The sequence below is a fragment of the Ornithodoros turicata genome, chromosome 4 (genome assembly GCF_037126465.1).
Source record: "Ornithodoros turicata isolate Travis chromosome 4, ASM3712646v1, whole genome shotgun sequence".
Lineage (NCBI taxonomy): Eukaryota > Metazoa > Arthropoda > Arachnida > Ixodida > Argasidae > Ornithodoros > Ornithodoros turicata.
This window is the reverse complement of record NC_088204.1, coordinates 61267607-61282200: the sequence shown is the minus strand read 5'-3', so window position 1 is coordinate 61282200 and position 14594 is coordinate 61267607.

Genomic DNA, 14594 nt, shown 5'->3' with positions numbered 1-14594 from the left:
GTAGGGGATGGCACATTTAGTATACAGGCAACCCCACCGTAAGAGTCAGCTCTATATGACTGAATTCAGCTGCGTAGCCGTTAAGTCAAGGAGCGGATGATGGCTTTGATTGGTCCAAGTTTCAGAGAACGCAATAAACGATACTGTAAAGTACAGGCATTGTATCACATTCTTGAGATAATCAATGTGTTTAGGAAGACTACGAACATTCAAATGTATTGCAGACGGATCAAAACGTACAATGGTAGCCAGAGTCTCCAGAGAAACATAACTGATATTGTGAAAAAAAGAAAAGGAATACAGACAGGAAAAGAATATTTTTAAGAAAGCAGATGGGTATTAAGTTGTCGTCTGAGAAAAAGGAACAGCTATGTCCTATAGATCCATGGGGTCATCAGCGCACCTTATTTGGATGGTCTTGGTACCGTCCGAACGTCGAACAAGAACATACCCGTTACGAACCCAAACGAATTTGTAGCCTTCATCTTTAGCTGACATACGTGTGTTTGCCACAACAACTTATTGTTGTAGGAAGATTCTCACAGAGAAATACCGGTTTATCTGGCGTTGAACATTCGAGGGATCTTCATCTACTTTTATTACCGAGCCACTTCTCACGGGTCTGCCTATCCTTAATTCTGATATTGATAAGGATCGCAGGGTCACCCGTCTTTGCGGGCAATCTGTGTATGGCATCAAAATCACCCTTCAGTAGAGGGGGAACCTGAAGCATAGGAGCAACCTCATTCACAGTTTTCAAAATTTCCTCGTCCACTAGAAAAGGCATACCCCATGTTTCAATGTTACTGTTCTACGATCATCCATATCATTGAGGGCTGTGACAGGTACACGTGTGAACGCCGGGTGTTTCACACGCCAACTTGAGCTCTTTGACCATAGATCATTCAGCTTGTCCAAAGTACTTGGCCCACGGAGCTCCCCTGCGCATCAGTGCCAGGTTCTTCGCTCCCTTTTTGCTTTCATGCACGCCTCCGGACTCCTCGAAGAGCTCGAAACAGAACTCCGACCTCTCGTCGCTTCGCGTTCACAATAACTCATCCTCTCATATTAAGAAGTGAAGTGAGGTAGGGTCCTGTAGCTACCACGGGGAAACATCCCATGTCACCATCACTTCTCCTTCATTTATTGTAGTTTTTGTTGTTGTTGTACTGTTCCATGTTCTTGATTTAAATTTTTAAATCCTTTACTCAGTTTGAACTCTAGAGTTGATATTTCCCAACGGGTAGACGCCTCTCATGGTCGGGGGTCTCCTAGTCCCGTAGGTTTAACCGGTACTGTTGTGAACAGTGAAAACTTTTCGGGATAGCTCGTACATAATGATACATTATCAGAGACCACGAGCATACGCACCCAGAAACAAAACGAACGCCTACTGAGACTCGAATGAAAGCGCAGAGATCGATTAGTTGGTATGCTTCAGACATGATGTTATCAGCGATTGTAAACGCGGACATAGACAGACTGGTCAAGATGTCCTCTCTATGCCCTTTTCTTCATGCGAGTTTGCAAGTCGTGATAACACCACGTGTATTGATCCCCTTTTTTTTAATCTTTCTTTCTTTCTCACGCACGCACGAACTCTGTTTGGTTTCATCCAAGGACAAATATTGAAGGACGATGTTATTGACCAACTTAACGAAGGTTTCCAAACAAATCACAGTCGATAATAATCAGTTCCCTGTGTGAACAATTACGAGAAAAGCCCTCCGAATGAAGAATTGAAGCAATGCTTGCATTCGGTGAACAGAAAATTAAGCGGAAAGAAGACAGAAGCAACAGAAAAGCGCTCGTTGTGTGCGTCTCCTTTTTATCGTCTCGTTTCTTCGCGCTATACCTTTAGTAATCATTTACCAACTAGCACGACAGTCGACGCTTCTTAGAAAACTCTCGAACATGAAGTTCTACAAGCCTGATTACTTGCAAAACAACTCACACTCTAACCAATCCAGTGTCATGCAGATAAGCAGCTATATTCAATCAAAGCCGTTGTCTACAAAAAGTGATATCCGACAGGTGAGAGCTGTCGGATATCACTTTTTGTAGACAACGGGTGTTTGTGCAAGGTGTTTGATTGCATCTGCCACATCATTCATGTTCCACGGGGAAAACGAACTCTGACGCTGGGAGTAAAAAAAGAGACAGAGTGAGAGAAAAAAAAGAAGACTGCTCATCAAATGAACGGTTACTTTTATTTGAACCAACAATATAGGTCGCGTCAGTTCAATACTTCTTTCAGGTTCCTTTACTTTTTTTATTTTATTTCTTTCACATGTTGCATCGCCTACAGATGTCACACGACATATTGGCGGGCGATGCAATAAACATGGCTAGGGGAAACACAGGTGGAACACGTGTTCGCACTTTTTTTTCAATAGTAGTAAGCAAGTAACAATAGGAAACGAAACATTAGTGACATTTCAAAAACAAGTGCTCTCACAGTTAGATGAACTTGTACAGGAATATCGGGGATGTTGTTCTTGCCTTCTTGACAAATTCGACCAATCAGTAAGTCTCGATGGCTCAAGGCACGGTGTAAGACGTGGACGACTTAAGATTATCTTTATCTTACACCGTGCTCAAAGTCTATAGTCATCGTATACATGAGTACCGAAATTGTAAGATTGACAGCTGTGATGCTACATCTTGCAGTATGCAGAGCTCTTCTTCACCGAAGCCCACGTTGGCGTCTTTAACTAGCTTAATGAAACACTCGCTGTACTCATCTATATATTTTGAGACGTCAATGTGAGGCTCAATATTCTTTTTCTCATCAGTTGGGTGCACCAACATTAGAGTATAAGGCAGGGTAAATGGCCATTTCAAGCGCGTGTCGTCTCAGCTCGCACAAATGCTGAAGAAAATACCTAAATACACTGTGTCATGATATGACCCAATGACAACTTCCAGTTTAGCAGAGTAGCCAAACAAGTGAAAGATATCAGACTTCCGAGCAACTCTCTTTCCAGTCAACGATTCTTTCTCAATATCGGCAAAGCCCTGTATGTGAAAATAGGCAACGTTCTTCATGGAGCGGTTAACTGACTTCAGCTCACTCAAAATCTTTTCAACCGAATGAAGTTGCCTGCATGCTTCAAGCACAGCTTTTAAGCTTCTCGTAACGTTAATCATACCGTTTCTACCTACAGAAGCACCTTGGCCATGTGAATCTTGCGGATCCCTAGCACAACCTTCACCATCTTGGGCGTTGTCGGCCTCATTGTTACTTTCTTCTATGGGCTCTTCCACTGCTGCTTCTGCATGCTCTGAAGTGTCATCTGACAACTCATTGTTTATGACACGTACCCAGTTCGTCAGTTCTTCTCGATTTGCTCCATCATGACACGCATCCTCTCGTTTACAGTCTCGAAGCTGTCGTGATTTGTTAGACATTCTTGTTTTCCCACGGTGGTCTTCGATCCGTCAACGTTTGATACTTCACTGTCCAAGGCTTTCCTTCTTCCTTCGGCGTGACTGGAGTTGTTCCTCAATTGCAGACAGTCGGAGCGTCATGACCCCCAGTGAAACGTCTATCTTCTTTCCAATCTCCAATGCAGCGTCCATGACACCTGCCGCTGAGCACACAGTTGGAGGTTGGCGTGACCTGCATTGCTGGATGTGGTGATCAACGATCTCGTTCCTGAGCACCTTCACTTGGCATCGAGTGCAGGTGACCGCATGAAATGCACACTCCTTGAAAAAGTGCTGTTTCACTTGTTCGATGGTTCCAAAGAAATCACATCCGTCTTTGAAGTTGTAACACTGCGCCTTTTGTTTCCCTATTTGCACAGGTGTCAGCATTAACTTGCCTGTACCACTTTCTCGGAAGTCTTCACCGTCTAAAGGGCATTGTTGTTTAGCCTGAAGAACATTCTGGTAGCACAGTTCACACAGCACGTGAGAACATTCTAGAACATACGTCACTTTGGGAACAACGTGGCACAAAGAGCACACCATCAAAGGGCTGAGATCGACGAAGTTCATGAAACGCCAATCCACTGCTTCGGAGAAACCGACGAGTCGTCTTTCTGATGTCGTCATCTTCAAGCAGGGAAACGATAAAGCATTGGGGACGATGTCGAAAAGCCGCAGCTCTCAGCACAACCGGCCCTTTCGGGGATGCGTAGCGCGCATTAACCGGTAAAAGAATGCCGAACGCAGTTGTGATCAACTTCATGAAACTGGCCCCAACTGGGAGAACGCCCACAGAGGGCTTAAAGCGTCCTCATTGTATCAGGCATCTAAAGTTGACATCGAGATACCACTGTACCACAGCATAGCTTTTTACAAAAGGAAAACGATGATTCAGATAAAATATCTTATCATATGTAAGGCATCAAATTGTGTGGGATTTGAAACCGATGCAGCCATGCACGACAGGTGGGCGTTACAGTATTGTCCCAGTTGCATATGACATCACTCTTGTCCACTTCGCTGTGGAAACCGATAAGAATGCTTTAATTTGCCGATAATGCTTTAATTTAGTAATGCCTTAATTTACGATGGTTTAATTTACGAATGCGTTTACCGAAAATGATAAGCATAAACCAAGAATGCTTTATACACGCGACGGCATGTGTAATGGCGAATGACCATTGTAATGCAGAGAAGCTTCGAATGAATTGAGTATGCATGTTACACTGGTTGCGCTTCTTTTCTACATTGAACCCACGCCGGCGCTCTCTACTGCGCTGCACAAACAGAACCACCGGAAGTTGACACGGCCGCTACGCTAACTGCAAGAACAGACGTGGGAAATATGCATAAACGCGAGTACAGGAGATACTCCATGTTGTCTTGAACTGTGTTGAAGTGTGCGTCGTATTTGTGTCTCAGAATCTCCTTGTTATTCCACAGTGCCTGTGGCAACAGCAAGCTTGTGCTAGGTAAAATTTTAGAAGAAAATCTTCCCGGGAACACCACCGGGAAGGAATTATTGTAAGGTATGTATTCCTGCATTCCAGAGATTCTGCAGAGAGAGAGAGAGAGAGATTCTGCAATACTTTGTATAGGAACAGTTCTTTTGATTTCGTATCAGCTTATACTACTTAGAGCTGTTGTCGGCTATGGCTCGCCTGGTGGACACGAGTCAGCAGCTAACGCGTCTCTGTCACGTGTCGTTGACGATGAAGTTGGTTCGATTTTCGATCGCGACTAATATTTTTCAAGAAATTGTCAATGAGTTGTCGTGAAACCCGAAATTTATTATCCCAAATTTTGGAATGAATTTAGATGATGTTGGGGAAGGTGCGATCAGCCTCCTGGAAGGGTGGCAGCTCGGGGCACCCTGCAGGGGAGGGTAAAAACAGAAGGGTTAAAAGAAAACAAAAACGTGATGGTGGTGCAGGAGGGGGAGCGATGCGCAGAAACTTGTTGCCCTGGGAATTGAATTGTCGCGGAGAACCACCCACCACACAGCATCAGTAGCCTTCATTCTGTACCGTGGTAATCGCAAGGATGATTGGCGAAGTTACACCACCTATGCATCATATATAGTGGTGGACTACAAGGATGCGTCCACTTTTATTGTGCTGATATACATTAAGTGAGGTCCTGTAAAGCAGGGATGCCGAAGTGGTGGCCCGCGGGCCGCATGTGACCCGTAGGGCTCGGAGCCCGGGATCCCGAAATCTCGGGATTTCAACATAATTTCATGTCCAGAAATCCCGCGATTTCGAGATTATAAATTTCGGCTTTTTTGACACCAAATGTTCGGTTGTGGTACGAGTGAAAGGAAAGGGAAAGGGGAGTGAAGGGTACTAGTGAGTGTATGGAACGGTGTCCAATCGACTTTTTGCTTCAAGCGTCCCTTCCTCGAAAAATATGATTTGCAATCCGAAACCGAGCCAACCTTGTCGTCCACAACACATTACAACGACGTTAGCTGCTGACTCATTTGGACTACGCAAGCCATAGCGGAGAACAGCCCTCAAATAGCATAAAACCCCCATGAAATCAGAAGGAGTCTTCCAAGCCTATACAACAAGAAATATTGCAGAACCTCTCTCTCTCTCTCTCTGCAGAATATCTCTTTTTGTTCTTTTGATCCTCACGAATACGTATATTTGAAACGTCAATATATATACGTATATATTTTTTTTTTCAAAGTAAAAAGAGAAAATAGAGACAGCCTTTTCAGGAAATTGTAGACTCGGCTGCTGCAGACTAGAACACAACAGTAACTGTGGATGAATAAAAGGCAATGACGAGCAAACCGCATTATTCCACGTACTCACACAAGTGACATTCCCCAGAATACTCCAGCGGATGATGCGAAATACGTCATTGATTTTAGCGGCTGCGTAAGTAGAATTGCTGTACGTCATAAGTATGTATCTCAGGATTCGCACAGGGTCTTGAAAACCTTGAAAACCCTTGTATCCGAAAGTGCTACTTTCAAGGCCTTGTGAACCCTTGAATTTTGACTGACCCTTGAAAACCCTTGAATTCTGTGAAAAAATATTATTCGTTGGCTTCCTTTCACGAGAACCTCTGTGAGATTCCAAAACATCAATTGTATATACCGAAAATTTTGCGTTCTACACAACTTGTAGAACCTGACAAGGCTTAAACATCGTCTTCGCCTTTGCACGAAACTTTTTGCGCGTCTCGTTTGGCCACACTGGGCGACAGAGCTCGCGCGTCCCGCGCGCGCTTTCATTTTCAACTTTAAGGCGTCAGCTCCGAGACGCTTTGGTGCGTGTGAGTTGTTTAGTTGAAAAACGCACCAGGATGCCCGGGAAGTGTACCTTTCAAGCGTCGTGGCTACGCAGTGAGAAATATCAACAGTGGATCGCTCCAGACAAGACGCATCCAAACCGTGCAAGATGCAAGTTGTGTGAAAAGACGATTGATTTGCGCACCATGGGGGAGTCGGCACTACGAAGTCATGCGAAAAGCGCGAAACACTGTGCAAGTCTTCACGACAGTGTTCAGAACTCAGTGCTGCACTATGTTCCGCGTCAGGATAGTCAGCCGTCGACCAGCTCAAGCGCATCATCAGCCCGTGCGAGGGACATCAATACTGCCTGTAAGAGACATGAGATGGTGACAGATGCTGAAATTTTGTGGGTTTTGAAGGTGATCACGGCGCACTACTCCTATAATTCATCTTCGCAAATCGGTGACCTGTTCCAGCGCATGTTCCCAGACAGCGAAGTAGCAAAAGCATTCGCGTGTGGTGAAAAAAAATGTGCGTATGTGGCCTGCCACGGCCTGAGGCCATACTTTCTCTCTGATCTGCAGAAGGACGTTCAACAATGCGAATGCTACGTTGTTCTGTTTGATGAATCACTCAATAAGGGACTGCAACAGAAGCAGATGGATGTGCATGTGAAGTACATGAATGATACCCAGAAGGTTGTCACGCGTTACTTTACGTCGGTGTTCTTGGGTCATTCTACGGCTGAGGATATAAAGCAGAAGTTACTTGATGCACTAAAGCCGCTGCCACTTCAGAAAATAATACAGATCTCTATGGATGGGCCTAATGTAAACTAGAAGTTTTTTGAGAGCTTCAGGCACCATATGATGACAAACTACCAAGTGCAGTGCTTGAACTTGGGCACCTGTGGCTTACACATTGTTCACAATGCCTACAAGGCTGGACTGGCAGCTTCCAAATGGGATGTGGATACGTTTTTGTCGAGCCTGGCTTCCCTGTTCCACGATGCCCCTGCACGACGCGAGGATTTCACAGTCATAACCAACAAGAGCACGTTCCCACTTAGGTACGTGCCGCATCGATGGCTCGAGAACATTCCTGTTATAGAACGATCACTTTTGATCTGGGGTGATGTCGTGGAGTACATCGAAGCCACAAAGAAGCGGAAAGCTACTGTGCCCAAGTGCCGCAGTTATCAGAACCTGATGGAATTTTCACGCGACCCTTTGCTGCCTGCGAAGTTGAACTTCGCTCTTAGCATAGCCATGAATTTCCAGCCCTTCCTGACTGAGTACCAGACGGACAGACCGATGACGTTTTATTTAGCCAGAGACCTCGAAGCGATCCTGTGGAAGCTTTTGGCAAGGTTCGTCAAGTGCTCTGCGCTGTCAGACTCAGCCTCAGTCACAGCTCTGTTGGGCATTGATCTAGATGATCCTAATAACCACGTGTCATCAGAAAAACTCGACATTGGACATGGTGCTGAAAAAAGTGTCAAGGCAAGCAAGGCGAGCAGCAAAGATACATTTCAGTTCAGGATGCAGTGCAAGCAGTTTCTTGTGAAAGCCACACAGAAACTGGTGGAGAAAAGTCCCCTGCAGTTTGTTGTTGTCAGGGCTTTGTCCTCTCTTGATCCTCGACAAATATGCAGCAAGCCGGACAGGAGTGTTTCAAGACTAAAATCTGTATTGGATTATCTCATTGCTACCAACCGAATGAGTGAGCACAAGCGAGAGGTTGTGCTCGGCCAGTACACTGAGTTCATCCAAGGTCAAATGCACAAGATACGCACATTTGAGAGAGCCAGTGACAACCTGGATGTCTGGTATGAAGACGTCATCGGGCATGACCTGGCATTTGCTGACCTGTGGAATGTGATTCGGCAGCTACTTGTACTAAGCCACGGACAGGCAACTGTTGAGCGAGGGTTCAGTGTCAACAGGCAAATCGCTGTAGAAAACCTAAAGGACCTCTCTTACGTTTCACAGAGGGTCATCTGCGACGCTGTTAGGTGCCATGGCAGAATTTTGAATATTCCAATTACGAGAGGCCTGAGAGCTGCGGTCACAGGTGCTAGGCAGCGATACGCTGAGCATCTAGACAGCCTCAAAGCAGAGCAGGAGGAAAAGGCAGAAAATGACCGGAAGCGAGCCAACAAGACAGTACTTGATGAGATGAAAGCAAAACGGCGAAAGGTCGAAATTGCAGTTGAGTCGTTGATGGAAGCTGCGGATAGCTATGCGGAGAAGGCAGAAGCAGCCGGCGATGTAACCCTGATCATTAAATCGAACAGCCTTCGAAAGACTGCCAAAAACAAGAAAGAAGAGCTCGCTCGAATAGATGAAGAAATACGGTGTATTGAGAGAGTTTGCTGTAAGCATACTGAATTTCGGCAGGGAAAACAGTAGGTGTGTCCAGTGTTCTTTCAGATTGTAGGTATTACGGCTATATAAACAAATTTCTAACTAACGAAGAAATTTCTTTTGTAATTCTCCTGGTATGCTTACATCGATCCCATACATATAGCTGACGTCTAAATAGGGGCAAAGGGCGTTGAAATCTTGCCGTGTGCAGATCCGGCAGGTCCTTGAAAACCCTTGAAAAATTTTGAAATTTCTGTGTACGAACCCTGGTATCTTCTCGTGCACTACTAACTGCGGGAAATATCCTGGGGCGCAGCCAGAAGATATTCCCTAGCAGACGACAAGAAGAGACGCATTTCATTGCGGCATTTCAGGTGACATTCCGGCACGGTGCGAATGCTCAATGTAACACGCAGGTTTTGCCCCGTGAGCTGTTTTTTTTTCGCTTTTTTTTTCGCTAGAATGTTCCGTGGGGATGACAGAAGACGCGAGCTATATCGCAATTTGTGATTGCATGGTTGTGCAAATGGATACAGTCCTATACGACATCCTGGGTATAGTTGCGAAAAAATCCCGATCCCGTCCCGGGATCCACGTTTCGAAATCCAGGGATTGTAAAAACGACTCGGGATTCCGAACCCTAGTGACCCGCCTGGGGTTGCCATGCGGCCCGCATGATCCCCCAGCAACAAACCGAAAAATATTCGGACCAAGCTTCATGGACGGTCGTGGAGTTGTCATTGGGCTTCTGTACTCGTGCAGTTTATCTTGCGTTAATTGGTGATAGAAAACTGTTGCCACTAACCTGTATATGCCGATGACTCTCCAACTCAATTACATTCGGGCCCGGTTGGCACATGACATGACAATAGCAAAGGCGATAAAAGTAACGCAAAGAAAGCCAGGGAACGTCGAACGTCGAAAACGTTAAAAGTTCGACGTTCAATGAACTGTGTTGCTTTCGTCTTCTTCGCTAATGGATCTCGAAACCTGTCCCTACGTCAGGTTTTTACTTGATTGATATTACTAGCATAGATCGAGAAGTTACCTGTCAAAAAGAACTCGTTACGAGTTAAGTTACCCTGTGAAAAATGTAACTAAGTTAATAACGAAGTTCTTCAGCCTGAACTGTAACTTGCAGTTACGGAGTTACTTAAAAAAAGAACGAGTTACTTCCAAGTTACTTCGAACACAAAATAGCACTACACAGGTGCAGCGCGCATGAGCAGTTGAGGTAAATCTTGAGTTGCCTGCGGAGGAGTGCAATGCGCTTAGATCGTTTTCATTTATGTCCAACAATTCGAACGCTTTGCATCTTAGTCCCTGTGGGCGCACAATGCTTCAGTTTCATTTCAATGGCAGCGGTTCTTAATTCCTTAGTGGAATACTGTCATTGATTGAATACCACGTTTTATAGCATAAAATGTCATGAAAGAACCGGAGAAAAGGCAAGAAAATATGTGGACGTAAGTGAAAAGCGAATTAAAAGTAACTTCGAACTTAGCTTAAGTTACTTTGGCACAGTTACATGAAAAACAAACGCGTTCCTCTGAAAGTTACCACTGCGCAAAAGTATATAAAACCTGAGACACGGAACAGAAAAAGACAATACGACACGTTCTCGGAACGTGTCGTGTTGTCTTTTCCTTTTTGTTTTGTTTTCTCTTTGTTCTTGTCGTTTTATTGTCGAGTTCTTTTAGCCGGGTAACTTCTCGATCTATACTAGTAATATCAATCAAGTAAAAACCTGACGCAGCGACAGGTTTCGAGAGCCATTAGCGAAGAAGACGAAGGCAAAACAGTTCATTGAACGTCGAACTTTTAACGTTTGCGACGTTCGACGTTCCCTGGCTTTCTTTGCGTTACTTTTGTCGTTACAAATTATACTTTTCTTTTTAAATTCTGTGTTAGCGCCGCAAAGCATCTGGGTTGTGAGCGGCATAAAGACGTGGACAGATGGAGAGAGATCAGCAGGAAGGAGAGGAGGACAGGGGGGGAGATATGTTTATTGAGAAAAAAAAAAAACAAGGAAAGGTTAGTCAGGCAAAGGCCGACTTGCTATTCCTTTCGTAAAGAGGAACGGAAAAGGAAAGGGGACGAAAAGATAGGAAGAAAACGAAAAAAGGAAAGAAGGCAGCAAGGGGGGGGGGGACAGGGGTTTAGTATGCGTCCTGGGCCGACTTCAAGTGGAATACGAACCCGCGTCACCTCTCAGTCTCGGCGTGGAAAGCGGCCACTATGCCACGGGAGCTGGTATATATTCTTAATGCTCTCCATGACTTGTTCCAACACGTTACTGCACCTATCTGTGTTGATTAAAATCCTTGCATGGTGTCGAATTAGGATAATAACAATATCGAATGTACAACGGTGTTCGCCTATTCCTTGCATGTATGGGTTGGAGAGTACCTTTCTTTATGAGGAAATGCAACGCCTCGCGTTGATTGTCGGTGCGCGTGGGGGCTCACAAGTGGCCGTCGCAGGGTCGGTATGTGGTATGTGGAGCACGGTGGTCTCCAAAAATATATTGCCTCCCTCCTACTATGGTGGACATGTAGAGAGGGAAGCGCACAGAAAAACACTGGGAGAGAGGGTGTTATAGACGTTATGTGCCTTCTCTAGGGGGAACTAACTACCAGACTTGTGCGTAACGCGTTACTTGTAATCAATTACATTTTTTTAGTAATTTTTCGAGTAATCAGTTACTTTTGTGAGTAATCGATTACTCAGTAATTGATTACTTTTCCGGCACAGATTGACTTATTTTTCACATGTTCCGTCCCAGGTCGAGCCCCTCGCGCTGTGAGCCTTTGTAGGGCCGTTCCATTATAGCAAGCGGAGGTCATTGTAATGAAGTTCAGGAATTTCAGGGTCTCTCTCCCTAATCTCTCCCTACGCCTGTGTCGTGGTCACGGTGTAAGATAAAGATAAGAGGTGATGACACTCTCTTGTCTCGCCATGCGAAGGCGGCGTCCAGATAATGTTCGCTTTCCAGGCCCCCTCCCCTGATCGCCATCTGACGGTGCGCAGTCTGCCGCACATGCGCACAGCTGCACGGTGCGCATAGCTGCCGAGGCCAAGAGCACAAGCCATTCGCTTACAACGCCGGGAAAGGCATAGGTAAACTTCGGCGGTCCTGTCAGTCCTACTACGCGCCGAGAGATGGCGATCAGGCGAGGGGGCCTCCAGAGCCTCGAAAGCGAACATTATCTGGACGCTCCGCTGGCGTGGGTGTCATCACCTCTTATCTTTATCTTACACCGTGGTCGTGGTACAGGTCCCGACAAAAGTTTCCGGAACAAGCGAGCGGTGTATTTTCTCCTCGGTACGACACCCTAGCGGCAAGCGGAAGCTGGCGAAATCAGGCCAGTTCACTGCCTCAGAGGGGTGGACGACTGCGCTCTTAGCGACACAAAGCGGTAGTTTCGGTATGATTACAGTTGTATGTGCCCGCGAAGTGAGTTGTATTTAACTGTTGCGCTCGTCAACAACTTGTGACTCAACGTCAGTTGTTTATAAACCAATCAATTATCAATGTCAGCGTCCATTGTTCATCAGCTCGTCACGCGTCGTCCATAATAAAGCAACTGTTTACAAGATAGCTTTCTTTCTCTTGTCTACATATCACGGCTTTCCAATAAGAGCAATACACCGTAAAGTGTTGCCACCATGATTCATCCTTGCTATCACGATGATAGCGGCGAGCTCCCTGTCTCAACAACCGTCGAATCACGTGTTGTTGGCGAGCACAACAGTAAAGTCCAACTCACTTTGCGGGCACATACAGCAGTAATCATACCGAAACGACCGCAGTGTGTCGCTAAGAGCGCAGTCGTCCACCCCTCTGAGGCAATGAGCTGGCCTGATTTCGCCAGCTTCCGCTTGCCGCTAGCATGGCCGCTAGGGTGTCGTACCGAGGAGGAAATACACCGCTCGTGCGTTCCGTAAACTTTTGTCGGGACCTGTACCTGAAGCTTTGGAAGTTTAGCTTTGGTTTAATTTAGTTTGGCTTTGGAAGTGAGTCATGGGGAAGTTCCACTCAATGTTCTTCCACAATCGCGTCAACGTCTTCCCGTACGATAAATACAAGAGACATACAGAGCCACTTGTCCTAGGCGTCTTTCTTTCTTTTTTTTTTTTTTTTTTGTTGTTTCAGTTGTGCTGCTGCTACTGGACCTTTTCTATTTACTTACCAATTACTTTTTTCGAGTAACGGGCACAAGTCTGCTAACTACTGGCATCCACCTGGAGCTTCAACTGCAATGCCCAGGAATAGTGTCAGACAGTGCGATCTGATGTGAGATTCGACCCCACGACCTACTACAATTTTGCGTAACTTTGGAACTACCACGGATGAGTTCAGGCCGATCCGGTCTACATGACTGGAGGTATATTTCCACCAAACGACCCACCAAACCGTGACACCTCCCATGAAACTACGAGAATCCCATCAGTAAAATTTCACCCCACGACGGGCGGAGGCGAAATGATTGCGGGATGGTCGTCCACACTTCTCATCCACGGTGGAATGCCATTTGTCTTCCATGAGAGCAAAGCGCGTCTCAGGAATTGGATTGACAACGCGTTTGGGTATTTTATAAAATAATTAGGTAATTATTGGAGGTATGGCGTCGATGAATAAATATATATAAGAGGCGCGGAGACAGACTGTCCTTTACCGTACGAAACATATTTTGAACAGGCGCATAATTCGGTATAGTTGCTCTAGTACCTGGGGACCCCGGTATTTTTACCACTTAACATGAACACGGGAACCTGACGCACAATATTTTCTTCGTGAAGCGCGCATTTCCTGCAAAAATTAGGTTCCAAAAGTGGTGCACCGGCACTGAACTCTCCCACCTCGCTCTGCCGTGTAGTGACGTCACATCATAGATCACCTTTTTTGGCTTCTGGGAACCGTCTACTACAGCGTTGGAGGTAGGCGATCAGCCATATGACACGCTCTGTCTCGGGCTTGGAATGAGTGGCGCCAAGTACAACCGCAAAGAGAAATAAAGAAGGGAAAAAAAGTCGGCGCACGGCTCACTATTAGGCGGATCAGATGACGTCATAGGCTGGCAGCCGAGGGCCTTTCATTTTTTACTTTTTTTTTATCAGCGAGAGTGAAAGCTCCCCTACGCACCAAGACTTTGCGCTTTTCTATTTGCGAACGTGCATGTATCCCACGGCTTGTAATCCTAATTTCTGCTCCTTCAAATTTTTTTTTTCATCCCCTCCAAGCTTATTTAATGCGAGTAAAATTATAGACGATGTGTTGTGTCCACAAAACTTCGTATCACAAAAAAAAAAAGAAAAAAACGCCCCATTTCAAGGTCCGCTGCTGGCATTACCTTGGCCATGATACAACATAAGGCGCTTCCCTTTGTGCCGATAAAATAATCACGCGGTTCTTATCGGTACAAGTGCGTGGCGTTCAACTACTACAGTTCGACAGACTTCACTCAGTGATACAGAAAGGTGCACGCAGTGTGTGCCAGATTTCGTTTTCTCGCCGTCGGAAACTCATCGAAGGCTTCGTTTGTATG